The sequence below is a fragment of the Lissotriton helveticus genome, chromosome 4_1 (genome assembly GCF_964261635.1).
Source record: "Lissotriton helveticus chromosome 4_1, aLisHel1.1, whole genome shotgun sequence".
Classification (NCBI taxonomy): domain Eukaryota; kingdom Metazoa; phylum Chordata; class Amphibia; order Caudata; family Salamandridae; genus Lissotriton; species Lissotriton helveticus.
Genome location: NC_136063.1, coordinates 1,680,038,129 through 1,680,065,041, shown reverse-complemented (window position 1 = coordinate 1,680,065,041; position 26,913 = coordinate 1,680,038,129). Strand labels below are relative to the sequence as shown.

At 36.0% G+C, this 26,913-nt stretch overlaps 1 long non-coding RNA gene across 3 annotated transcripts in view; it reads left to right on the top strand.

The window, feature by feature from the left end:
• Positions 1–26,913, top strand: part of LOC144827645 (uncharacterized) — a 172,098-nt gene that overhangs the window by 63,752 nt on the left and 81,433 nt on the right. The gene's annotated exons all lie outside the window — the stretch shown is intronic.

Here is a 26,913-nt window from a genome sequence, read left to right as displayed (position 1 = left end):
CATAAAAAATAAATATATCAGTAGAGATAGGGCACTGTTGGGTTTAAGTTCAGACAGGTACTTTTGAGGCGTGAAGTAGTACTATTAAAAAGTGCCTGTGAAAAAGCCTAAGTAAATTCATAATTATAATAAACAAGCCTTTTTCAATGTGTAACTCTTACAGAGGGATAGTATATAACTATCTGAACATGTTTTCAAATTTATAAAATAACATCTTACCTTTTAAAAACAAGTTTAAGTTGTGAGTGAAAATGATCTTGCAATGTACTTCAGGAAGTAGTAGTCAAAATGGCTGTGTTTCTCTCTCTTTCTTTATATATATTCAGGTACATAACCAATCAAATGTCAGGTAAAAAAAGTAGAAAATGAAAGTAACATTTTAATTGGTTGTCAATTCCAACACTTCAGATGTGTTTTGTGAAGTAATTTACCTCAGGGTATTTAGAGAGGTCTACAGGCTAAATGGCTAAATGGAATTTCAATCAAATTTGTGAAAATGGTAGGGATTGGTATGTAGTATGAGCTAATCTATATTTGGTGAAAGTGTCTCCAGTCGTTTTTCTGTAAATTACTTTCCCACCTTTTTTTTAATGAGCGCTTCCCGGTGAGCGCCCCGGTACGTGAACCGGCAGCGTTACGGGAGTCCTCCATTTTGTGTTTCGGTAGAATTGAGATACAAGATGGAGGGCAAAAAATGTTCAGAATGGGTAGAATGGGGCACGGTAGACGTATCCTGACCCCCTAGGTTTTCTGAGGGTGGCTGAGGAGGTCCATATGTGCGGAAAAAAAACATTTTTTAAAAAATTTTCGCGCGGTTAGCGTCCGGTGCGCGTACCGGGTAGCGCTCCAGAAAGCGTACATTGTGAAAATTAGTTTAAAAAAAATTATATTTAAAATTTGTTTATGGTGATCATAGTTAGGGTAGCTCTGAGAAGAGCTTTTGGGTTTATGGTAGATTTAGGTACTTATAAGTAGGTACCAATGCACAGTCTTAAATTCAGAATGAAAATTCTGTTCCCCTCATCTGAGAAGTGAACTCCATCTCCTCTGTAGATATCTTGCATGTAGTAACGCAAGTTATTGTTGTACATGGAGCCCATTCCATGGTCTCTCATGTAAGCTGAAACAGACTTATTTACATGCTTCCTCGATTTCTCAATTTGTGGACAAAATTGGTTCGACCACCTCCATTTCTGTCTTTGGCATATATTTGAATATACCAAGGCAGTTTGAGGAAAAAGTGCCATCAATTGGTCAAAGGTGTCCTTTAAAAGCATTTCCAGACCTACCCCAGTCAAAGTGCCCAAGTCATTTCCTCCACAGTGCACAATTAACAGGTCAGGTTTTGGCAAATGCAAAAAGGTTTTCATCAATGGTATCAATTGGTGACATTTTAATCCTCTTGTAAATTGAGGTTAGGTAAATTTCTGTTATCAGCATACCTTTGAGCCCAGTAGATGTAACTACGTCCAACAATCCAGACAGAAAACATGGTGAGAGAAGGTTCTGCTGCAGTCAGATGAAGTGTGGCAATGAAATGGCAGTTGAAAAAACTAAGAGTTTAAAATGAAAAAAACTGCGGAGTTTCTGTGTTAATGAAGCAGTAGCAGTGATTGGTGGATTTTGATTGCTGAAAACAGAAAGTTAGGGTGCATGGATGAGTTCTTTGAAAGATGTAATTTGAATGGTCAAGAAAAAATCATTTTATGAAAGATTGCACTGGATATGCAGGTGTACTGAGAGTTCAGAGTTCAATTGAAACATTGTTGTGTGAACTTGCAAACATCAGAGGTCTTTCAGGAGGTGGTTGCTATGGAAAAAAAGGCAGAAAGGGCAGAGGGGGGAAGGGTGTTGATTTGAAAAAAGTGAGGGAAGAGTTTTGATTGGGTGACATGAGAGATATGTGTGATGAATTACAGCATTTCTGTGGCATTGTTGCTTGCAGACTCTAGAGTGCATACCTTTTGCTCTGCTAAAGACAAATTGGTGTGTGTCTGAGACTGTTTTGAAACTCATAAAGTATTTGCTAAGGTGAGAAAAGATTCATTTAATTTAGATAGAGAATAGTATGCTTTAGGGAGAAAATTATGAAGAAAGTTGTGTATTTAAAATGTTGCTTTGTGTCAAGTGTTTTACAAATAGATTTTGTTTCTTTGAGTTACATAGCCATGTTAAAAGTGACGCAAAAATAGTGCAAGGGTCTTACAAAAATGCTTTCATGTGTCTTAGGGCATTTTAACTCACTTCCCCATGAATGTAGGAATATAATTGCTTTACAAGATGTGTTTAAAAACGTTTTTTGAAATCAATTAGGTTTCTTGATATGTACTGCTAGAGTTTCATAGGTTGCTTGGGGCATATTTACAAGGCTTTTGAGTTCCTTTGATGTAATTTTTCCCATTTTATTTTAAGACATTTCCTTGTGGTGCAAGGTCCTTGTAAATACGCCCCCATGCGTGCTTGGCAAATTTAGATTTTGATACTTTGAGTTACATAGCCATGTTAAAAGTGACCCAAAAATGGTGCAAGGGCCTTAAAAAAACGCTTTCATGTGTCTTAGGGCATTTTAAGTCATTTCCCCTTGAATGTAGGTATATAATTGATTTATATGATGTGTTTAAAAACGTTTTTTGAAATCAATTAGGTTTCGTGATATGTAGTGCTAGAGTTTCATAGGTTGCTTGGGGTATATTTAAAAGGCATTTGAGTCCTTTTGATGTTATTTTTCCCTTTTTAATTAAAGACATTTCCCCGTGGTGGAAGGTCCTTGTAAATACACCCCCATGTGTGCTTGGCAAATTTAGATTTTGATTCTTTGAGTTACATAGCCATGTTCCATACAGTGCTCACCTTCTGCGTAGTCTTTGATATGCTAGACTCCATCTGCACAATGAGATATCTAAGCAAAGGAAACACAGGTGATGTGATTGTGAAATGAGCAAAAGAAATTCCACATTTTTCAATTACATCACCTGTGTTTCCTAACTTTACGAATCACATTGTGCAGATGAGGTTTAGCCCTGTCCACGGACACAGAAGAGGTCTGGCCTTTGTTCAAGAGTGAAGTGGACATGACTCATTTCATTGGTAGGCCTGCACATGTATTATCTCCTCTGTACTCTTCAACAAGCCTAAATTTCATCTGCAACCCTGAGTAGGCCTCACCTCAAACAAACCTCTGGATAGGCCACACCTTATCGTCATCCTGAATCAATCATTTAAAATGTTAGTGACAGATTTATGATAGCCGTGTGTCTCTTTTGCGCCGCTGTGCGTCACTTTTGTGACGCAGCGGCGGTGCAAAAGATGCGCTATGTTGCGACATATTTACAACATGATGCATCTAGGCAGATGTGTCATGCTGTAAAATCCTGTGCCACATGAAACCAATGCAGCAGTGATGCAAAAGATGCACCATGTTGCAAGACAGGCCTCACTTCATCTCCAACAAGATACCGTCAGTTTAAAATGTAAACATTTAGGAGTGTGTAGGGGGCATGGAGAAGCTGAATCTTCTATAAATGTCAAAATTGTTGTATACAGTGCTCAACCTCTGTGTACTCTTTGATATGCTAGACTCCATCTGCACAATGAGATACCTAAGCAAAGGAAACACAGGTGATGTGATTGTGAAATGAGGAAAAGAAATTCCACATTTTTCATTTACATCACCTGTGTTTCCTAACTTTACGAATCACATTGTGCAGATGATGTTTAGGCCTGTTCACGGACACAGAAGAGGTCTGACCTTTGTTCAAGAGTGCAGTGGACATGACTCACTTCATTGGTAGGCCTGCAGATGTACTATCTCCTCTGTACTCTTCAACAAGCCTAAATTTCATCTGCAACCCTGAGTAGGCCTCACCTGAAACAAACCTCTGGATAGGCCACACCTTATCGTCATCCTGAATCAATCATTTAAAATGTTAGGGACAGATTTATAATAGCCGTGTGCCTCTTTTGCGCCGCTGTGCGTCACTTTTGTGACGCAGCGGCGGCGCAAAAGATGCGCTATGTTGCGACATATTTACAACTTGATGCATCTAGGCAGATGTGTCGCGCTGCAAAATCCTGTGCCACATGAAACCAATGCAGCAGTGATGCAAAAGATGCAGCATGTTGCAAGACAGGCCTCACTTCATCTCCAACAAGATACCGTCCGTTTAAACTGTAAACATTTAGGACTGTATGTTGCGACATATTTACAACATGATGCATCTAGGCAGATGTGTCATGCTGTAAAATCCTGTGCCACATGAAACCAATGCAGCAGTGATGCAAAAGATGCACCATGTTGCAAGACAGGCCTCACTTCATCTCCAACAAGATACCGTCAGTTTAAAATGTAAACATTTAGGAGTGTGTAGGGGGCATGGAGAAGCTGAATCTTCTATAAATGTCAAAATTGTTGTATACAGTGCTCAACCTCTGTGTACTCTTTGATATGCTAGACTCCATCTGCACAATGAGATACCTAAACAAAGGAAACACAGGTGATGTGATTGTGAAATGAGGAAAAGAAATTCCACATTTTTCATTTACATCACCTGTGTTTCCTAACTTTACGAATCATATTGTGCAGATGATGTTTAGGCCTGTTCACGGACACAGAAGAGGTCTGACCTTTGTTCAAGAGTGCAGTGGACATGACTCACTTCATTGGTAGGCCTGCACATGTACTATCTCCTCTGTACTCTTCAACAAGCCTAAATTTCATCTGCAACCCTGAGTAGGCCTCACCTGAAACAAACCTCTGGATAGGCCACACCTTATCGTCATCCTGAATCAATCATTTAAAATGTTAGGGACAGATTTATAATAGCCGTGTGCCTCTTTTGCGCCGCTGTGCGTCACTTTTGTGACGCAGCGGCGGCGCAAAAGATGCGCTATGTTGCGACATATTTACAACTTGATGCATCTAGGCAGATGTGTCGTGCTGTAAAATCCTGTGCCACATGAAACCAATGCAGCAGTGATGCAAAAGATGCACCATTTTGCAAGACAGGCCTCACTTCATCTCCAACAAGATACCGTCCGTTTAAACTGTAAACATTTAGGACTGTATGTTGCGACATATTTACAACATGATGCATCTAGGCAGATGTGTCATGCTGTAAAATCCTGTGCCACATGAAACCAATGCAGCAGTGATGCAAAAGATGCACCATGTTGCAAGACAGGCCTCACTTCATCTCCAACAAGATACCGTCAGTTTAAAATGTAAACATTTAGGAGTGTGTAGGGGGCATGGAGAAGCTGAATCTTCTATAAATGTCAAAATTGTTGTATACAGTGCTCAACCTCTGTGTACTCTTTGATATGCTAGACCCCATCTGCACAATGAGATACCTAAGCAAAGGAAACACAGGTGATGTGATTGTGAAATGAGGAAAAGAAATTCTACATTTTTCATTTACATCACCTGTGTTTCCTAACTTTACGAATCACATTGTGCAGATGATGTTTAGGCCTGTTCACGGACACAGAAGAGGTCTGACCTTTGTTCAAGAGTACAGTGGACATGACTCACTTCATTGGTAGGCCTGCAGATGTACTATCTCCTCTGTACTCTTCAACAAGCCTAAATTTCATCTGCAACCCTGAGTAGGCCTCACCTGAAACAAACCTCTGGATAGGCCACACCTTATCGTCATCCTGAATCAATCATTTAAAATGTTAGGGACAGATTTATAATAGCCGTGTGCCTCTTTTGCGCCGCTGTGCGTCACTTTTGTGACGCAGCGGCGGTGCAAAAGATGCGCTATGTTGCGACATATTTACAACTTGATGCATCTAGGCAGATGTGTCGTGCTGTAAAATCCTGTGCCACATGAAACCATTGCAGCAGTGATGCAAAAGATGCAGCATGTTGCAAGACAGGCCTCACTTCATCTCCAACAAGATACCGTCCGTTTAAACTGTAAACATTTAGGACTGTATGTTGCGACATATTTACAACATGATGCATCTAGGCAGATGTGTCATGCTGTAAAATCCTGTGCCACATGAACCCAATGCAGCAGTGATGCAAAAGATGCACCATGTTGCAAGACAGGCCTCACTTCATCTCCAACAAGATACCGTCCGTTTAAACTTTAAACATTTAGGACTGTGTAGGTGGCATGGAGAAGCTGAATCTTCTGTAAATGTCAAAATTGTTGTATACAGTGCTCAACTTCTGTGTACTCTTTGATATGCTAGACTCCATCTGCACAATGAGATACCTAAGCAAAGGAAACACAGGTGATGTGATTGTGAAATGAGGAAAAGAAATTCCACATTTTTCATTTACATCACCTGTGTTTCCTAACTTTACGAATCACATTGTGCAGATGAGGTTTAGGCCTGTTCACGGACACAGAAGAGGTCTGACCTTTGTTCAAGAGTGCAGTGGACATGACTCACTTCATTGGTAGGCCTGCACATGTATTATCTCCTCTGTACTCTTCAACAAGCCTAAATTTCATCTGCAACCCTGAGTAGGCCTCACCTCAAACAAACCTCTGGATAGGCCACACCTTATCGTCATCAAGAATCAATCATTTAAAATGTTAGGGACAGATTTATGATAGCCGTGTGCCTCTTTTGCGCCGCTGTGCGTCACTTTTGTGACGCAGCGGCGGCGCAAAAGATGTGCTATGTTGCGACATATTTACAACTTGATGCAGCTAGGCAGATGTGTCATGGTGTAAAGTCGTGTGCCACATGAAACCTGCGTCAGGTTTCATATAGGCGTTTTGTTGCAGGGTGGGCATTCATTTGAATGAAAGCCCTGTAAAACTAACACAGTGAAATTTAGAAGATTTCACTGAGTCAGCTTTATGGCATTGCTGAATCAAATCCTTACGCCTGTTTGCAACAGGCATAAGGAGTGATGCACCATGCAATGTGTGGCTTGCCCCTGTGCATTGCAGTAGACATGTCGCGCTTACGACGTGATTCCTGCAATGTGATGCTTTTGCAGCACAGATGCGTGACGCATCTGTGCTGTTTTTGCTCAATGGTGCTCCGCATTGTAAATGCGGCACATCATGGGTGGCAGAACAGCAGCGCACGTTAACTGGTGCATCCCTGGGGATGCGCCAGTTAACATAAATCTGCCACTTTACATTTAAGTATGAGCAGGGGACACAGAGTTGGTGAGGCTTATCCAAGGTTAAGAAGAAATGAGTCCTGTTCCCTGAAAAATTGGACATAGGCCTCACCTCCGCAGCATCGCTGGACATGGTTAAATAATATCTGCAAAATGTTACTCTTGTTAAAAAAATTTACAATTATAGTCTCTGAGATTTGTCTCTTACTCTGCAACATCTCATTGTTGTTCCCTTTCTTTAAAGATAACGACAACATCAAGCATGAGTGATAATGAGCAATCTGTTGATCTCGATATTATCATTGAAATTGTGATTGAAACATCAGTGGAAGTAGATCCCTTGGATGATTTAAATCCTGAGGATAATGAAGAACATGATGAGGATGCCGATTTGTCAGAATTGTATGACATAGGGTGGGAAGCTGACCTGCTTGAGCCTATGGAACTATAAACATTTATTTTTAAAAATTACTGGAAATGAAAAGTAAACATGTAAACCGTTTCATTTAAAATTAAACACAACTTCAAAAACAGGTTGTGTGTAGTGTCTTTAATAAAATAGTCAAATATGCTAATAAAATTAGTTCAGATTCACATATAAAACAGCACAGGTGAAATGTAGAAGTATTCCATTTCTTTGCTACTATTTGTGACGGTGTACAGTCTTAATATCGAGTCATTTATTTCGACTGGACATAATATCGACTAGAGAATATCGAGATGGCATTAATATCGAGGTAAGTAATATCGATTTTTTTTTATCGATTGTTATGTATGTAAAAAATATCGACATAAAAAATATCGAGTAAGTAATATCGTCAGTAAAAAATATCGATATGTGTATTAGTTTAAAAATATCGAAAGTTGTGTTATCGACTGTCACAATATCGACTCTCATGATATCGAATTTTAATATGTATATATATAATATGTAATAGTTCAATGTACATTGTTTTAATGTTTTATAATAGCATTTTGTGTTAAAATGTATTAATTTTATTTATTTATTTATATAGAATTAATGTTAAAAATAATTAATAAATAAAAAAAAAATTTATATTACTATAATAATTTCTAGGAGCGGGTAGTGGGTTTTTAGGGGAATAGGGTGGGAAGTATTTTAAATATAATTAATTAATTATGTAAATATATTAATTGGTATTAATTAATTAATTATGTAAATATATTAATTGGTATTAATTAATTAAATATGTAAATATATTAATTGGTATTAATTAATTAAATATGTAAATATATTAATTGGTATTAATTAATTAAATATGTAAATATAATTATTAGTATTAATATGTAATTAATTGTTAAATTACTATTTAATTAAATATATAATATGTAATTGGTAAATATGTTATTTTAATAGCTTATTTGAGAATTATGCTTATTTAAATAATTTTTTTCATGTAGCCGGTTGTGGGATTATAGGGGATTAGGGTGGGAAGTAATTTAATAGTAAGTAATTAAATCTGTTAATTAATTAATTGGTAAGAATAAGTAAATACTTGTTATTTATCTAAAATATGTTAATTATATATAATTTAATTGTTAATTTATTTAAATAAATGGAATTATTGTTGAATATGTAAAATCAAACTTTTTTAGGATATGTAGTGGGTTGTGGGATTATAGGGGAATAGGGTGGGAAGTAATTTAATTGTAAGTAATTAATTATGTTAATTAGTTAATTGTTATGATTAATTAAATATTTGTAAAATAAATTAAATATGTAAATTATATTTTATGTAATTGTAAATTTATTAACATTAATGCTATTATAGTAAATTATGTTACATATCACATTTTTATGTTATGTAGTGGGTTGTGTGTTAATAGGGGTATAGGGTGGGAAGTTAATTAATTATAAGTAATGACATATGTTAATTAATTAATTGGTATTCATAATGAAATAATTGTTAAAGACTTAAAATATGTTAATTATATAGATATAAATAGATATAACTAATATTATAATAATTAAATATAAAATATATATATATGAAATATAATTGTCTAATTACATTTAATTACATATATATAATATATTTATAATTAGATATATAAAGATATATATAACATATATATATATAATTATAGATATTCTCATATATATATTATTTTGTATTTGGGGAAAGAGGTTGGTTTAGTCTTCTGGGTTACTTTTCTGTTTGGTTATTAAGGGGTATATGTTGTGTGCAGAGTCAGTTGTAAAGGGGTATTTTTAGGGGTCAGGGTCAGTTTTCAGTTAGTGGGTAAAGGGGTATTTGTAGGGTTCAGGGTCAGTTTTCAGTATTTGGGTAAAGGGTAATTTTTTTCTTTCAGAGTCAGTTTTCAGTTTGTGGATAAAGGTGTTTTTAGGGGTCAGGGTCAGTTTTCAGTTTTTGGGTAAAGGGGTATTTGTAGGGGTGAGGGTCAGTTTTCAGTTAGTGGGTAAAGGGGTATTTGTAGGGGTCAGGGTCAGTTTTCAGTTAGTGGGTAAAGGGGTATTTTTAGGGGTCAGGGTCAGTTTTCAGTTAGTGGGTAAAGGGGTATTTTTAGGGTTAAGGGTCAGTTTTCAGTATTTGGGTAAAGGGTATTTTTTTGGTTGCAGGGTCAGTTTTCAGTTAGTGGGTAAAGGGGTATTTTTAGAGGTCAGGGTCAGTTTTCAGTTTTTGGGTAAAGGGGTATTTTTAGGGGTTAGGGTCAGTTTTCAGTTAGTGGGTAAAGGGGTATTAGTAGGGGTCAGTGTCAGTTTTCAGTTAGTGGGTAAAGGGGTATTTTTAGGGGTTAGGGTCAGTTTTCAGTTAGTGGGTAAAGGGTTATTTTTAGGGTTAAGGGTCAGTTTTCAGTATTTGGGTAAAGGGTCTTTCTTTGGTTGCAGGGTTAGTTTTCAGTTTGTGGGTAAAGGGGTATTTTTAGAGGTCAGGGTCAGTTTTTAGTTAGTGGGTAAGGGGTATTTGTAGGGGTCAGGGTCAGTTTTCAGTTAGTGGGTAAAGGGGTATTTTTAGGGGTCAGGGTCAGTTTTCAGTTAGTGGGTAAAGGGCTGTTTTTAGGGTTAAGGGTCAGTTTTCAGTATTTGGGTAAAGGGTATTTTTTTGGTTGCAGGGTTAGTTTTCAGTTTGTGGGAAAAGGGGTATTTTTAGAGGTCAGGGTCAGTTTTCAGTTTTTGGGTAAAGGGGTATTTTTAGGGGTCAGTGTCAGTTTTCAGTTAGTGGGTAAAGGGGTATTTTTAGGGGTCAGGGTCAGTTTTCAGTTAGTGGGTAAAGGGTTATTGTTAGGGGTCAGGGTCAGTTTTCAGTTAGTGGGTAAAGGGGTATTTTGTGGGTTCTGGGTCAGTTTTTAGTTTGTGGGTAAAGGGGTGTTTTTAGGGCTTTGGGTCAGTTTAGGGTTTTAGGTTAGAGGGATACAGGGTAAAAATATGGTCAATTTAAATGTCTATTAAATTAGTTACTTTTTCATATATTTTATATAAAATATTTGAATTAATATACATTAAAACAATTATTGGTATTGTAGGACTTTAAATATTAATAAATTTTTAAACATATTTAAATGTATAAGGTATTTTTTAATAGATTATTTAATATGCAAATAATATTTATATACAATAATAAAGAAGGAAACATAGACAGGGTTAAATGCCATAAATGAAAAATTGTTTATTCACATATACAAATTTATTTGTAAGTAGAGAATCATTTTTTATTTATAATCAAAAAATTTCATTCAATGTTTTTATTAACATAACAAAAATATGAAGTACATGTATATGTTTTTAACACATAAATTATATTAACATAATTTTTTTATCTTTTACATATATTAACATTTAAATAGTTTCTGAAACAAATTGGTAATATGTACTTTTTATTTAATAACAAAATATTTATTCAGATACACATTGAATTTATTGTGATTGCAAATTATGTACATTTTTTTGTAATTGTAACATTTTTGTTTATTACCAAGTCATGTTATATTTTTGGAAATAATTATTATGAATATTGAACATATTTATAATATTCATTTTTAAATACATAAACACCAAAAACATTTATTATATACATACATAATGTTTTACATAATATTTGCAAATTTAAAAAAAACATTTCTTGTAACAAACTTATATATGCAATTTATTTTTACATTAACATTATTTACTAAATGTATTTATAAATCAAAAATTAATTTTTTAACTATAACATAACAGTTGAATAATTATTTCAAACTTATGAATATTTATGAAATAATTTTATACACTTAAAAAAAATATTTACACTTAATATAATACTCTGTGTATTTTTTAAAGTGTTGGAATATAGAAATTAAATAGCATTTAGCTGTATACAGGGACTACTTTTTAACCGCGTAATGTTACTTAGGCGTATTTGGTGCTTCAACAGATCGCGGTTGGGTGCTGCTTCGCGTTAGAGAGGGTAAGTTTGTTTTAATTGTGTTTTATAAGTTTCTGAACTTATTGCTAGTGTATGTGTGCTGTGTTTATGTTTATGTAGGTAGAGTTAATTAGAGAAGATTGTGTGTTCGGTATTAGGTAGAGTGTACGATATTGGATTTTTACCGCGTTTTTGTTGTAGGTGTGTGAGGTGAGGTAATATGTTTAAATGTTACTAAGATAATATGTTTGATGTATAAATATGTGTTTTTATATATGTATGGGTGTTTTTATGTGGGTGGGTATGTTATTTATTTTTTCTAGGTTATCGTCGCGTTTCGCTGTTTTGGAGGACTCCCTTCTTTTTTGATCACAGCTGTGTAACGAGTATTATATACTCTTATTTTTGCACACTATTTTTTGGGTTTTTACATTTTCTTGGAGCGTTTATTTTTTGCCATTACGGATTTTTGGGTTTTCTATGGTATCTGGTGTCTACTGAAGTGGAAAGGAGTCGCTATGCATTTGCTTGTATTTTTGCATTTTTTTTGGGCTTTCATGGATTGTATGGGTTTTTGGAATGGTGTCCTATGGATTGCTTGGAATTGGATTACGTTTGAAGCTGCATCAGAAATATAAGTATTTTCTGGATTTTTAATGGGTGGGAAAACTGTTTTTAATTTTGCTTTACTTACGTTGTATGTAACATTTTGTAAATACATTATCTAAATACATTTTATATATGTTAATATTATGTATTTGATAATTTAATTGCAATTTGTTACATATTATAATGAAGAATTTTAGGAAAAATATGTTTAGTTTTACGTGTATAGTTATGTAATGTTTTAAAGAATAGTTTTGGCAATCATTGATAGATATTCTAGTCCTTTGCTAGTTGGATAGAGGGTAACTTGACTTTGGAGTGTGTTATACATTTTTTTAGTTTCTTTGGTGAGTTTAGGTCCAATCAAAGTTACTGATTGCTCCATTCGGAGCTCCTGGTAACTTTGTTCTTTTTGTAAGGATTGTATTAATTTGTGAAGGGTAGGCGTTCCTCGGCCTGTAGTTGCTTGGAAGGCATTGTGCCATCCTTCAACTGCATTGTTTGTTTTTGCTTCCTTATTTAGTGTGCTAAGGTAGACATTCCACCAAGCTATTTGGTATTTGGGTTGTCTTCTGTGGCCTGATCTGTGTAGCCTTCCTACCCATGTGTCTTCGAAGTAGTCAAGCATAGGGCTTAGTTTATCTTCGTTTCTTTTATAGTAGGGGCTGTCTATTAATAAGTTATAGTGCTCAGTTACATCTGTTAGTGGAACATAGGCTAGGGCGATGAGTTTTTTGATTTGATAAGCAAATGTGCTATCAGTGGCGTATTGGATACTCAAGGTTGATTTTTGTAGATGTCGCCAGATACATTGATTAAAGTGGTAATAGCAACCTTGTATTGCTGTGTGTGGGTATGTTTTAAGGATGCTGTTTATCATAGCTTTTTCAAAGTCAATGATAATTTTTTGTGGAAAATAGTTGTTAGTATGTTGCTTGACTTCAGTTAGTATTTCTTGATAGGTAGTTTGCTGTTTGTTTGGTAGAAGGGCATAAAGGAATGGAATATTTGCATTTTGGAAATGACCATGGATGGTGTATAATTGATAAAAAGGTTTGGGGCATACAGAAAAAGTACCGTCCATCATCCAAGTTTGGCATTGGGTAAGTTTTGTCATGTTGTTTGCTGTGGCAAACAGTATAATTCTTTTATCTTTAGATTTGTTGTCATAGAGTATAAAATTTTCTTTATTGTGAGTTACAGAGAGTTCAGGTGGAATTTGGACTTCTTCTAAAGTTTTTGGTGTGAGAGGAGTAGTGCATGTTGCTCTTTTTTGTCTAGCTACTGTTCTTTTAAGGGATTCTATAGATGGTAATTGGCTAGAAGCATGTTGGGGAAGTACACTTAAATGGTGTTTCAGAATAGCAGTTGTTGGTTGATCAGTGCTAGTACTAGCTTCTTTAAGGGAATCTAGCATTTGTCTAATCTCTATTTCTGTTACATTGGGTGGGTGATTATGTTCTTTAGTATAAGTAACAGTAGTTTCCTGAGTTATAGCTCTACCATAACATTTGTTGGCATAATATTTCGTACACTTCCAAAACACTTTCAAATCTTTTTGTTTCTCTTGAGTGTAGACATATCCCATGTAACAAAGAAGCATTTTCCCTTTTTGTGAATAAATGAATTTAGCTCCTTCAGTCATGATAGTATTGTAGTGCTAGGAGGTAATTAAAAGAGAATGTAAATATTTTTTAAGGAAAAAAAATGTTCTAATCACATTATACAGTTTCACACATTTGTATTTTACCTGTAAATGTTTTGATGCTTTCAAGTCGTTATTTTCAGCTGTTGATGTTCTTCAAACTGTTATTTTCTGTGTATATCTTTTTGTACCTGTGGAAGTTGAGAAAATGTGTAGATATATTTTATTACTATTTATGATAATTTGTTCGACGTTTTTTGCTAGTTTAGATTTAGTTACCTATCTATTAATTCTCGATTTTACATTTCTAATATATACTTACTTTTTTATATGTAACTTTTGATGTCCAGGTGTTGTGTAGGTCTTCTGTTTTTTTTTTTCATCTGTAGGATGAGTGCTAAAAAAAAAAGATATATTTGATGTATTTTGCTTTAAAATATAGGTGTGAGCTTTGAGATTTACATTTTCGCTGACTAATAATGTAGTAGTACTTACTTTAGATATGTGTAGGTCTCTTTCTGTTGAAGTCCATCAGTTTTCTTCCAGAAATCCAGCAGAGTTTCGTCTTCCTTTACTTGGGAGATGTATACTGCGTTTTTAGTTACTTATTATTTCATTTATATAGTATTAGGTTAATTGTTTCAGAAATAGGATTGGTTGTTTAAATGGATAGTCTGTTTTTATTTGTTGATTTGAATTTTTTTTTCTGTTATGCTAATTGTTTTCCTTATATGGGTGACGCCAATTAACGTTTATTGAATGTGTAAGGATTTATTTTGTATAGGTAATGTTCTAGGTAATGTTATTTTGATATTTGTAAAGTGGAGGAATATATATAATTAGTTGTAAAAAATGTGTAGAAGGTTGAAACATTGTTTATGTATTATAAAATGTATGTTAGTATTTATTGTGTATTGTAAATGTTATGAAAATAAATAATATATGTCATCTATTTATATTAACTAAATCTGGTTTTTTATGATCAGTATGACTTAATTATTAAATAATAAAGTCATTTATTTTAGGATCTATTAATGTCGATTTTTTTACAATCGATAAATTTGCTATCTATGTTTGTGTAATCGATATTTTGACTGTTGTTATATAAATATTTAATAATCGGTGTTTTAGAAATCGATAATGTTGTGAGTCGATATTGTTGTAGTCGTTGTTTTTAGTAGTCGATATTGTGTAGTCGATATTTTTGATGTTTGTTGTGTAAGTATAGTAAATCGATAATTTTGTTGTCGATAATTAGTCATCGATATTTTGTCCAGTCGATATTCGGTCTGTCGAGGTTATGTCAGTGATCCATTTGTGACTACTAAATTTGCCAATGCACTAAAAGTTATTATATATGAAAAAATGACAAGTAGTGTGTTAAATTTTTGACGACTGTTATTGATTTACTGTTTGCTAATAGTGGTTAATAACATTTTTAATTATATTTTACCACAGATTCAACTGCAGATCATTTCAAAAGTACATAATGCCATCTAAACAACGAAACCGAAAGGCTACAAAACGTCAAAGACAGCAGCTTACTAAATTTTTGCAGCAGTCCTCTACAATAAAAACTCGTCAAGTCACCAAGAAAGCTCCGGGTAAGACAACGAAATCATTCATAAGAAACATTTGTAGAAAAAAAAGTAGTACTACAGAAAATGTTTTAGTCCAGAAAAAGAGAACGAATTTAAACGGAAAGGAAAGGCCAATCAAAAATGTTACTGCTAGAGCAGGAGATAACTCTGTGCATGGTAGTAGAAGGAAAAATCAGTTTAGGGACATTCGTAGACGAATGTTCCGCAACAGGATAATGGGCAATTTGTTAAAAAATATTAAGAAAGGTCAACAGGAAGTGGTTTTTTATAAGAGAAAAAAAAAAGTTGAGAAAATTATTGATCAGGCATTTGAAATTAAGCGAAAGTTATTTATTTTGATAATCAATAGAATTAGGAAGCTAAACAAGGCAATTTATGATTTCAAAAGAAATAGTAGATGGAAGAGAACAGTTAATCGTAGTAATTTTTGTGAAGTTTTTTCAGGAGAATGGATGCATAGTTCAAGTTGTGAGGCATTTTTTAATGAGGAGAGTTATTTCCAGGATAATGATTTAGTGCATGCAGTTGACACCAGTGGTCGAGCTTATGAGGTGAAAGATGGTTGTCCAGTTGAAAAAGAAAAACTTGTGACAACAGAGGCAGAAGAGGTGTTAGGTAATGAGGTTTTAGGAAGACGTCCTAAGGGACCAGTGTATATCTGGAAGTGTAGTAGTATTTGCAGTGTGCGACAGGATTCCATCAATTTGCTTTGTGATTTTGTACGGACATTTAATAAAAAAAGTTTAAAGCAGAAAATGAAGTTGTTGCAAGAATTAGATCCTTGCAGAGTGAGAGAAGTGACAGGTTTGCATGGTAATTCACTGGCTTGTCTTTCCAGGAGAGTATGCCGAGTGTTTTTCATCATTTCAGGATGCTAGCAGTGCATCATAATAAAGTGAGGAAATTAGTTAGAATGTTGTATTATGCTAAGAGTCCAGCAATTATGCTTAAACAATTATGCACTGCTCTTTTGCATGGTTCTGAAATAGATGTGAAGAATATTTGTGAAGAAATTGAGTTTTGTAACTTTGCAAGTAAAGAGGAGAATGTTGAAATTGACCCAGAAGAAGAGGGTAATGTGGAAGATAGTGTACAGGTTTCCAGTACAGATAATTTTCAGAAGGAAATTGCCACGTTTCAGGTGAAATCAAGTGAGAGGCCTAATTTCACTTGTGTGTGTTGTCGACGCACTTATTATAAGAATCAGACTAAGTTAGTGGATTTATATGCGAAAAGTGAAAGGGAAAATAATAGTGAATGGAAGGATTTTGCAACATACTTGATGGTAGATAATTGTTTTGATTTGGGATTGGATCAACGTGTGTGTACTTATTGTTGTAACAAATTAAATCAAAACCGGATGCCTGCTAGAGCGGTTCATAATAATCTGGAATTGGTTGAGATTCCTTCTGAATTGAAGGATTTAAATACTTATGAATCTATTTTGATTCAAAGTATCCATCCCTTTCAGGCTATTGTAAGAATGGAGCCAAAGACAGGGATATTGCCTCCATCAGATTTACAGAGAGGATTAAAGGGAAGAGTTGTTTATTTGCCTCTAGATTTGAAGAAAAACATTAATACAATTGGAGTAGAAAAAATGGAAGAGGAACCTCTGGTTATCTTAGTTAATGGGGTTCCGACAAAGAGTAAGAAAATATGGCAAGATTTAGTGGATGTTAGGAAAGTCAAAAAGGCAACATTGTATTTGAAGAAAAACAATAAGTACTGCAAGAATGTATATGTTGCAGAAGAGGAAGTAAGTGAAGAAGAGGATAGCGATTTGTGTGGTGGTCAAATTGAGAAAGTAGAACCCTCTAAAAATGAAGAAATATATGAACATTATAGTGTTCATCCTTTGCATTCCAAGGAAGTCATGGGGAATGCTATTGAGTTGTTTCAAATGAAACAAGCCAAAGGGAGTCCCATTAGTGTTTGGGAGGAAAGTTTGGAAGCTCGGTGTTTCCCACAGCTATTTCCAACAGGTCAAGGAGGAAGATATGATGAGCGACCTCATCAAATTCCTGCTTCTGAATACCGGACTTTACGATTGTATGCAGAAGATCCTAGGTTTCGTCAATGCATTCCCTATTTGATTCATCTCCTGTTTGAAAGCGATCTGTTTGGACTGTCATATGCAGTGAACCACATCTTGAAAAGTGGTGTACAGATGCAAAACATCTCGGCAAGTGACTTTATGGATAAAGTCAATGTGCAAGACAGTATTTTGGATTCTCACCTGATTAATCTCATGGCGTGTCAGCGTGGTACTAATGAGTACTGGTACCGTCGTCATGGTGATTTAAAATGTATGCTGAGGAACTTAGGAACTCCCACATGGTTCCTCACTCTCAGCTGTGCCGAGTATGGCTGGGAAGACTTACTTGAATTTCTACGAGAGGCAAATGGAAACATTGAAAATATCGAATTCAAGACACCCGGAGAACTGTGCTCTTTGGATCCAGTGAATGTATGCAGGTACTTCAATCATAGATTTGAAGCTATGATGTCTTTCATCATGAACAAGAAAAATCCACCTCTTGGAGAGGTGTTGGATTTCTTCTGGAGAAAGGAGTACCAAGCAAGAGGTGCTCCTCATATACATATGCTGCTGTGGATCAAAGATGCACCCACATTTGGAACAGATCCGGATGACTTAGTGATGAGTTTCATAGAACAGTATTCTACATGTGCTGTTCCAAAGGCAAAGGAAGACAAAAGCCTAAGAGAACAAGTTTTACGCTTCCAAAGCCATCGTTGCGGAAAGTACTGTCGTCGTAAATTCAGAAACAAGGACAAGTTCTACACAAAATGTCGTTTCGCCTTTCCACGACCGGTGATTTCTAAAGGAAGAGTGAACAGTTTGATGTCTTCGCTGCGACATAATGTGATGAAGAAATCACCTAAAAACACATACAATTTGAAAAGGAACGAAGAGTCCAAGTACATCAACGACTACAACCCAGTGATTTTGTCCATGTGGAATGCTAACATGGATATACAGTTTGTGGCTGATAACTGTATGGCTGTGGCTCGGTATGTGACATCTTACATCACCAAAAAGGAAAAGACAGAATTGAAGGATATGTGGGAGGACATTTCCCATGAAAAGAGCCTCAGTAAGAAGTTGTACAGTTTCAGTCTGAAGATGTTGTCGCATCGAGAAATCGGAGCTTACGAATGTTCTGACCGGTTGTCTTCAGCAAGTCTCTATGCCAAATCCAGGAGTATCATTTGGGCGAGTCTTGGTCTTGCTGCAACGCGTAATCGAGTTCTGAAACCTGTGCGGGAAATTGAGTATTTGGCGGAAAAGGAGCCAAACAGTACCGATATTTTGAAGACAAACATGTTGGATACATATTATCCAAATAGAAGCAGTCACCTCGAGAATGTTTGTCTGTATGAGGTTCTACAAAATTACATATTCAAGAGGAACATCAAAGAAGATATTGATAAAGGAGTGTATGCTGTAATTGGAAGTGAGGGATGTCTGGTCAAGCAAAGAATATGCCACTTGGTAAACCATCGAAAATTGAGTGGCGAATCTCCTGAAAAAAATGAGTTTTTTTATTTAGCACTTTTGCAACTTTTCAAGCCTTGGCGTGCAGAAGAGGAACTGATTGGAGATTTCCTCTGTTACGAAGACTCTTTCAATGCCGCCAAGGAGACCATAGAATGTCCTGTTTTTCCCAAATATCTAGAAATGTTGAATGCGGAAATCGAGCAGGAAGCAACGATTGCAGCTGAGATTGCTAGAGACAGTTCTCAGGACAGTCAGAGTTCTGTTTCATTGAGTCAGGATCCACTAGGAGGACCAGTTATCGAAAATGAAGCTGCTACTGCCATGATTGAAGTGGAAAGAGCCATGGCACATGCTCAGGAGTATGCGGTTAACTTAGAAGACTTGGAAAGACAACTCAACGTTGAGCAGAGGAAAATATATGATGAAGTTACCAACCAAATTGATCATGGATTAAGTCATGAGAAGAAAGAGTGCTCATGTACGTCGTTGAAGGCTGTCCGACTGTACGTGAGTGGAGAAGCGGGAACTGGAAAAAGTTTCCTCATTAAAGCAATTTCATGTTATTTGCAGAAAAGGACTGAGTCATCGCTGTCTTGTGTTGTCACCGCTCCAACTGGACTGGCAGCACATAACATTAAAGGTATTACTTTGCATCGTCTACTGATGCTGCCAGTGGAGCATGATAACAAATTACAATACCACAAGTTATCTGGAGATGCTTGTTGTGAAGTTTCAAGAGTCTTGAGAAAAATGAAACTTCTTATCATTGACGAAGTAAGCATGGTTTCCAATGTCATGCTTGCCTTTGTGCATTTGAGAATGCAAGAAGTTCTTAAAACAGAGTATGATGTGTTATTTGGTGGCAAACACATCATTGTTTTCGGTGATCTTCTGCAGCTGACACCAGTGAAAGGACAACCTCTGTTCAAAATGCTCACGCATGAAGATACCAGGAATGCCTAGGGAGCATTGGCAACGTCAATATATGGTTAAACTTCAATTATGCTGAACTGCGTGAAAATATGCGTCAGGCGAAGGATGAAGATTACAAGAATATTCTACAAGATGTTAGAATCGGAAAACTGACCCAGCATGGGAAAGAAGCTTTACATGCACGATTACTGTCAAATTTGTATCCAGAACAAGACGTTGTGCCTGAGAATATTTTTCAGAAAATTACTGAGAAGAAATCTGGAATATGTTTGATGCCAACTCTTGCAGAATGTGCCATCTTCAACAACAAAATGTTGCATTTAGAAAACCAAGAGATTGTGAAACTGGAAGCTATTGACAGAGTAGAGCATATGGGATCAACAATTATTTTGTCTGAGAATTTGAAATCAAAATTGGATTCATTAGAGAAGACTATATCTAAAACTGCAGGTTTTGAAAAGACTCTGAATGTGTGCTTAAATTGCCGTATAATTTTAAGAAGGAATTTACATGTTGAAAGAGGTCTGGTAAATGGATCAATGGGTAATGTTGTTGATTTTGTGAAATACAGAAATAGAGATGGAATTGAATTTTTAAAAATTAAATTTGATGGCATTGAGGAAGTACAGCTAATTGGTCGTTGCTCTGCTAGGTTTTTGCTTGTAAAAGACTTATATGTTCGCCGTAAGCAGTTTCCTGTTTGCTTGGCATATGCGGTGACAATCCATAAATCGCAAGGTTTAAGTGTAGACAGTGCATTGGTGAATATTGGCAGTTCGGTGTTCAAGGAGGGTATGGCATATGTGGCATTGTCACGAGTCAGAACTTTATCGGGATTGTACTTGATTGAGTGTGATGTCACAAACATTTGTGCGGATCTAGATTGTGTTAAGGAATACAATAGGTTAAGAAGAGAGTATGCGCCACATTTGCCTCAATATCCTTTGTTTGAGAAACGTGTGGTAGGCCGGAAACGAAGAAATGTGACCAATAGTAGAGAGGTTGTAGCAAAAAGACGAAAAGTCGATGAACCAGAAATTATAAGCAGAAAGAAAAAGGATTTTGTTGAAGATGTTGTTGGTTTTCAATTTGAAAACAGTTCTGGTGTCAACTGCTATGCTAATGTAGTCGTTAATGTTTTGTTTTCTCTAGAAAATTTAAAAGAAGAGATTGTGGTCAATTCGGATCAAAGATTTTGCAGTTTGTTGAATTCTGTGTTAGAGAAATGTAGCACTGATAGAACAAAAATAGAAAGTGTATCTGAAATTCGAAATCTGTTAGACAAATGTTCAGGTCAAACACAATTCTCTCAAAATATTCAGCAAGATTGTCAGGAGTTTTTAATGTATATGCTTGATGTATTGCAAGATGAAGGTGTAGATGTAGATCACCTGTTTGGGCTTTCTTATCAATGGCAGCATGACTGCGAGAACTGTAGGGTATCAAGTACTACTAGTGTTGACTCAGAAAAATTTATATATTTAACTTTGCCAGACAGTAAATCAGTGTCTTTTAATAAGCTAGTAAAAGCAGCTGATCACAACATGGAGTGTAGCCAATGTAAGTCTGAAATGTTGTCCACATTATTTATACGAACATATGGCCAGTATGTCATTTTAATGTTCCAACGATGTAGGCCTGATGGAACAAAATTGACAACTTTAATTAAAAATGTTGTGGCTTCGCAGTTGTCAATATCAGGAAGGACTTTTGTAACTGCAGCAATTATATATCATGACGGTCCTTCAACAACATCAGGACATTACACAGCTTATTTGAAGTCTAGAAACGGCTGGTCATTCTGCAATGATTCTGTTTTAACTTTAAAAAAATAATTGCCTGTTGACCTTAAAAATTCTTACCTGTTGTTTTTACAACCAAAATTTTAGGGAAAGAATCTCGGGATTTGCTCTGAGGAATTTCAAGAGGTTCTAATTGCTCCTACACTATTTGGCCTTGAGGATAAGTGTAGTACAGAGTCAAAAGTTATTTTTCAGTTTTAACTATTTCCTGAAAAAAAGAAGGTTTTTTTACAGAAAGTGGTGGGCACGGATTAGTTAAAGGACAACAGAGTATTTCCCAAAGCAAACGGTGTTCTTACCATAACACTTGACGTCATGGAAAAATAACTGCACTTTGAATGAGTTCAGAAAAACTGTTTCTTTTAATAAGCTAATTCAAGCAGACAATCAAAACATGGAGTAGAGGTAATGTAAGTCTGCAATGCTGTCGACATATTTTGAACAAACTTTTGGTTATAATGTCATTTAAAAATTCCAACTATATAAACCTGATGAAAATAAGTTTTCAACTTTAATTACAAATGTTATGGCTACACAGTCGTTGATTTTAGGAAGACCATTTCTAACTGCAGCTATTATATGACATGATGGACCTTTGACAACATCCACTTATTACACATCTTATTAAAAATATTCTTACTTTCTGTTTTCAGAAGAAAGAATTTAGGGTAGGTAACTGGCCTATAATGATTCTAGGGTTTGATATAATTTTATGTACTGTTTTAAATTGCTTTGTGATTAATAGTGATGTAAAGAATTAAATAATTGTAGTAGTCATAGAGGTAGTGTAAGTCTGCTTCATAGTAAGCAGTATCAGTGTCATAGGAAATGTGAAACATGAGTGAGCAAGAAGAGTAAGATATTACTAGTACAGGATTGTGAAAGTGATCTTGAACGTTTTCTTTCTGAAAGTTGCGGAAATACAAAATGACGGGATTTTCTTAGAAGAATTCCAAGAGTTATAAATGGCTCTTACACGATTTGGTCTTGTGGAAAAGTGTGGTAGAGAGCGAGAAGTTATTTATTGTATGTAACATATTTGTCAAAACGATGGAGCTTTTCTTTCAGGAAGTGGCGGGCTGAAAATAATAACAGCACAACAGAGTGTAAGCTGTTCATAGGATATCCTTCGACGTCATGGAAAGTAAGTTAATTTTTACGAGTTCTGATTTCTGATTGGTTATGTTATATGGGTTTTTTAAACACAATCATTTTGATTGTGTTTTTTTCCCCCCGCTGTTATATGATGAATACCTTCAAGTCACTATTTTTAGTGAAATTTGATAAATTCTGAGAACAGCAAAAATAAACCATTTAACATGTATAATTAATTCTGTACTTTTTGTATTTATGTTATACATTTAGAACTGTGTAGTAGGCATGGAGAAGCTAAGGCTTCTGTAAGTGTCAAAGTTGTTGCATACAGTGCTCACATTCTACGTAGTCTTTCATATGATAGACTACATCTGCACAATGAGATACCTAAGCAAAGGAAACACAGGTGATGTGATTGTGGAATGAGCAAAAAAAATTGCACGTTTTTCAATTACATTACCTGTGTTTCCTAACATTACACATCACATTGTGTAGATGAGGTTTAGGCCTGTTCCAGGAGACAGAGGAGGTCTGACATTCGTTCAAGAGTGCAGTGGACATGACTCACTTCGTTGGTAGGCCTGCACATGTATTATCTCCTCTGTACTGTTCAACAAGGCTAAATTTCATCTGCAACCCTGAATAGGACTCACCTGAAACAAATCTGTGGATAGGCCACACCTTATCAGCATCTAGAAACAATCATTTAAAATGTTAAGGGCAGATTTATGATGGCCATGTGCCTCTTTTGCGCCGCTGTTCCGTCACTTTTGTGACGCAGCAGCAGTGTAAAAGATGCACCATGTTGCAAGATAGGCCTCAGTTCATCTCCAGCAAGATACCGTCAGTTTAAAATGTATATAATTAGGACTGTGTAGGGGGCATGCAGAAGCTGAGGCTTCAGTAAGTGTCAAAGTTGTTGCATGCAGTGCTGCACTTCTGCGTACTCTTTCATATGCTGGACTACATCTGCACAATTAGATACCTAAGCAAAGGAAACGCAAGTGATGTGATTGTGAAATGAGCAAAAGAAATTGCACGTTTTTCAATTACATCACCTGTGTTTCCTAACATTACGAATCACATTGTGCAGATCAACTTTAGGCCTGTCCAGGGAAACAGAGGAGGTGTGGCCTTTGTTCAAGAGTGAAGTGGACATGACTCACTTCATTGGTAGGCATGGACATGTATTATCTCCTCTGTACTCTTCAACAACTCTAAATTTCATCTGCAACCCTGAGTAGGCCTCACCTCAAACAAACCTCTGGATAGGACACACCTTATTGGCATCCTGAAACAATCATTTAAAATGTTAGGGACAGTTTTATGATGGCTGTGCACCTCTTTTGCGCTGCCATTGCGTCACTTTTGTGAGACAGCAGCAGTGCAAAAGATGCACCATGTTGCAAGATAGGCCTCACTTCATCTGCATCAAGATACTGTTAGTTTAAAATGTATATTTGTAGGACTGTGTAGGGGGTATGGAGAAGCAGAGGCTTCTGTAAGTGTCAAAGTTGTTGAAAAACTGTTTGTCCTTCAATCTTTTCCCTTGTCTTTTCTAATTTTTAAATACATGTTTTAATATTTTTCAAATGTTTCTTCTCTCTTTCACAGATTGAAAGTATAAAAATAACAAGTGACTAAGTTAACGACAATTATAAGGTAAATGTTTTGTACTCTTTTCGTTACATTTGTATCATATTTAACTTCTATTAATTCCACTGCTTCATTTCTTTACCCTCACTTTCCTGCCTTTGCTACTTCCCTCATTCCTTTCTCTATTACTTACTTACTCTACTCCTGCCACTCTTTTTCTCAGTCCCTCTCTTCTCATAGTTCCTCACTCTTGTTCACTCACTCCGTCTCTATTACTCTCACTGTCTCTGACTGATCACTCTTTCACTACTTGTTCATTATGCTTTCTCTCTGTAGTTCAAGCACACTAAGGGGCATATTATCAACACAGGCAATATAATTATCGCTGCTTTTATCGGCAGAAAACTGCCGCAAAAGCGGCTTTAGCAGCAGATTTCTGCCGATAAAAGCAGCGAAACTTTTATCGCCTATGTTGATAATATGCCCCTATGTTATTTACATTTCTTTGCTGTTTCAATCATTCCTTTTCTGTTACTTCTTCTTTTCTGCATTCTGTTTTTTCTCTGTTATTCCAATGTTTTAATCTTAATTTGATCATTCAGTCAAAATTCTCTAAGAAACTCTTGTTTGTTATTCTTCTACTCTCCTTTTTTCTTTCACTTCCTTATCTATTTTGTTTTTCACAATTACACCCTCTTCCATCTTTTCTTCGGTAAATAGATCTATTAAACAGTATCTCTGGTTTAGTCCCTATAGCTGTCTTTCTTTTAACATTACTCTCTGTTTCCTTCCCTTATACTTACTCTTCTTTTTTTTTTTTTTTGGTTCGCTCCCGGTTCGCGTACCGGCGAGCGAACCGGGAAGCGAACCAAAAGAAATAGAGGTTGCCAGAGTGCTAAACATTCTAGCAATTTTTTTATAAAGGGCAGGTAGTTCTGAAAAGAACTTTTTTTAATTAATTTTGTTGTTTTATATATTTTTTATTATTTTTCTGAACATTTTTTTACTTTTTTGTATTTTTTGCACGGTTTTATATTTTTTTGTTTTTTTTGGGGGGGGGAAACGAAAACGATTCATTGTAAAGGGCTCAACAGGAGCAACAAAAAAAAAGATAATTTATTTTCTGAATCGGTTTGTACATTGATTAAAGTGATGCTACTTTCTCTGTAGCAAATCAACTGACCGCAACGCACGCACACTTTTTTGACTGCCCCGAACCTCATCTGTATATTTGGGACCATCTCCCTCGCCTCTGGTCCCGTCACTTCCTCTACAACTGATCTTCTGGCCACAGAAGGGGGATTATCTTGCAGGTCACGTACCTGCGCAGCACTGTAGTTGTTAGGGTGCCACCTCTCCATATGGCGATGCATTGTATAATTGCCATAACTATATTTTTTATCTGTCCCTCTGGACAAATCTTTCTTACAGATAAGGCAAGTTACATACCGGGCATTCACTTTTTTTTGGCCCCGGGGATATTTAAACAATTGCCAAATATAATTTTCTTTGACATAAGACCTCCTGGGCTCCTCAGGCAAAAAATGCCTCTCTTGCTGCTCTTCCTCTTCTTCCTCTTCTTCCTCCTCTTGCTGAATGATAACTTCAGCAGGTGGTCCTCTCTTCCTAGGAGGTGGTGGTGGTGGTGGTGGTGGGGATGCACCAGCTGAAGCTACAACACTTGCCATTGCTCAGTAATGAAAAAAGGTCTTCCTCTCACAAAGATGAAAGTCAGAGTGAGGAAACAAGGAGGGGTTTTCATCATTTGGGAAAAACAATAGTTCTAAACCAATGAAAAGTGTTACTTTTAGGTCACATGACCTAGCCTTACATCATTAGGAAACCAAAAGTGAAATGAACCAATGAAAACTGTTATTAACAAGTCATATGACCTGTTGTGTTTACGTTACGCGCTTCGCGCCGCGTCCCGGATCGCTTCCGAGAAGCTGCGCTTCGCGCCTCGCTTCGCGTACCGGTTCACTTCTGGGTAGGCTAAAGCGGCGCGCCATATGACGTATCACACGACAACGCGATACGTCACGCTGACGCGATGCATCACGATGTTGTTTTCTAACGCGACAGTTGCGCAAACGGAACGTTTACTGGTTCGCGGACCGGATCGCGCCATTAAATTGAGCTAACGGAAAGCTAACCGGTTCGCGGACCGGGAGCGAAACAAAAAAAAAAAATGTATTAATAAACATATAAAATATTTTTTTGATTTAAAGAAGAATACATTTTAAAGCTTTTGATATTTGCTATTAAAAAACCATTGAAATTCACTGAAAAAACCATAGGTTATAGACCATATATAGTTAGGAATTAGCATTTACAAAACCTTGAAAATTCACAGAAAAAACCATAGGTTATAGACCATATATAGTTAGGAATTAGCATTTAAGAAACCTTTTTTTACTCACACAAAACCATTGAAATTCCATATATAGTTAGTTGTACTAACTATATATCGCGCACCCGCAATCCACTGCTGATCATGTCACATATTACATGATTCATGACATGGTCAGTGACATCACTGATGACATCACTGATGACATCTCAAATGACATCACTGATGACATCTCAAATGACATCACTGATGACATCACTGATGACATCTCAAATGACATCACT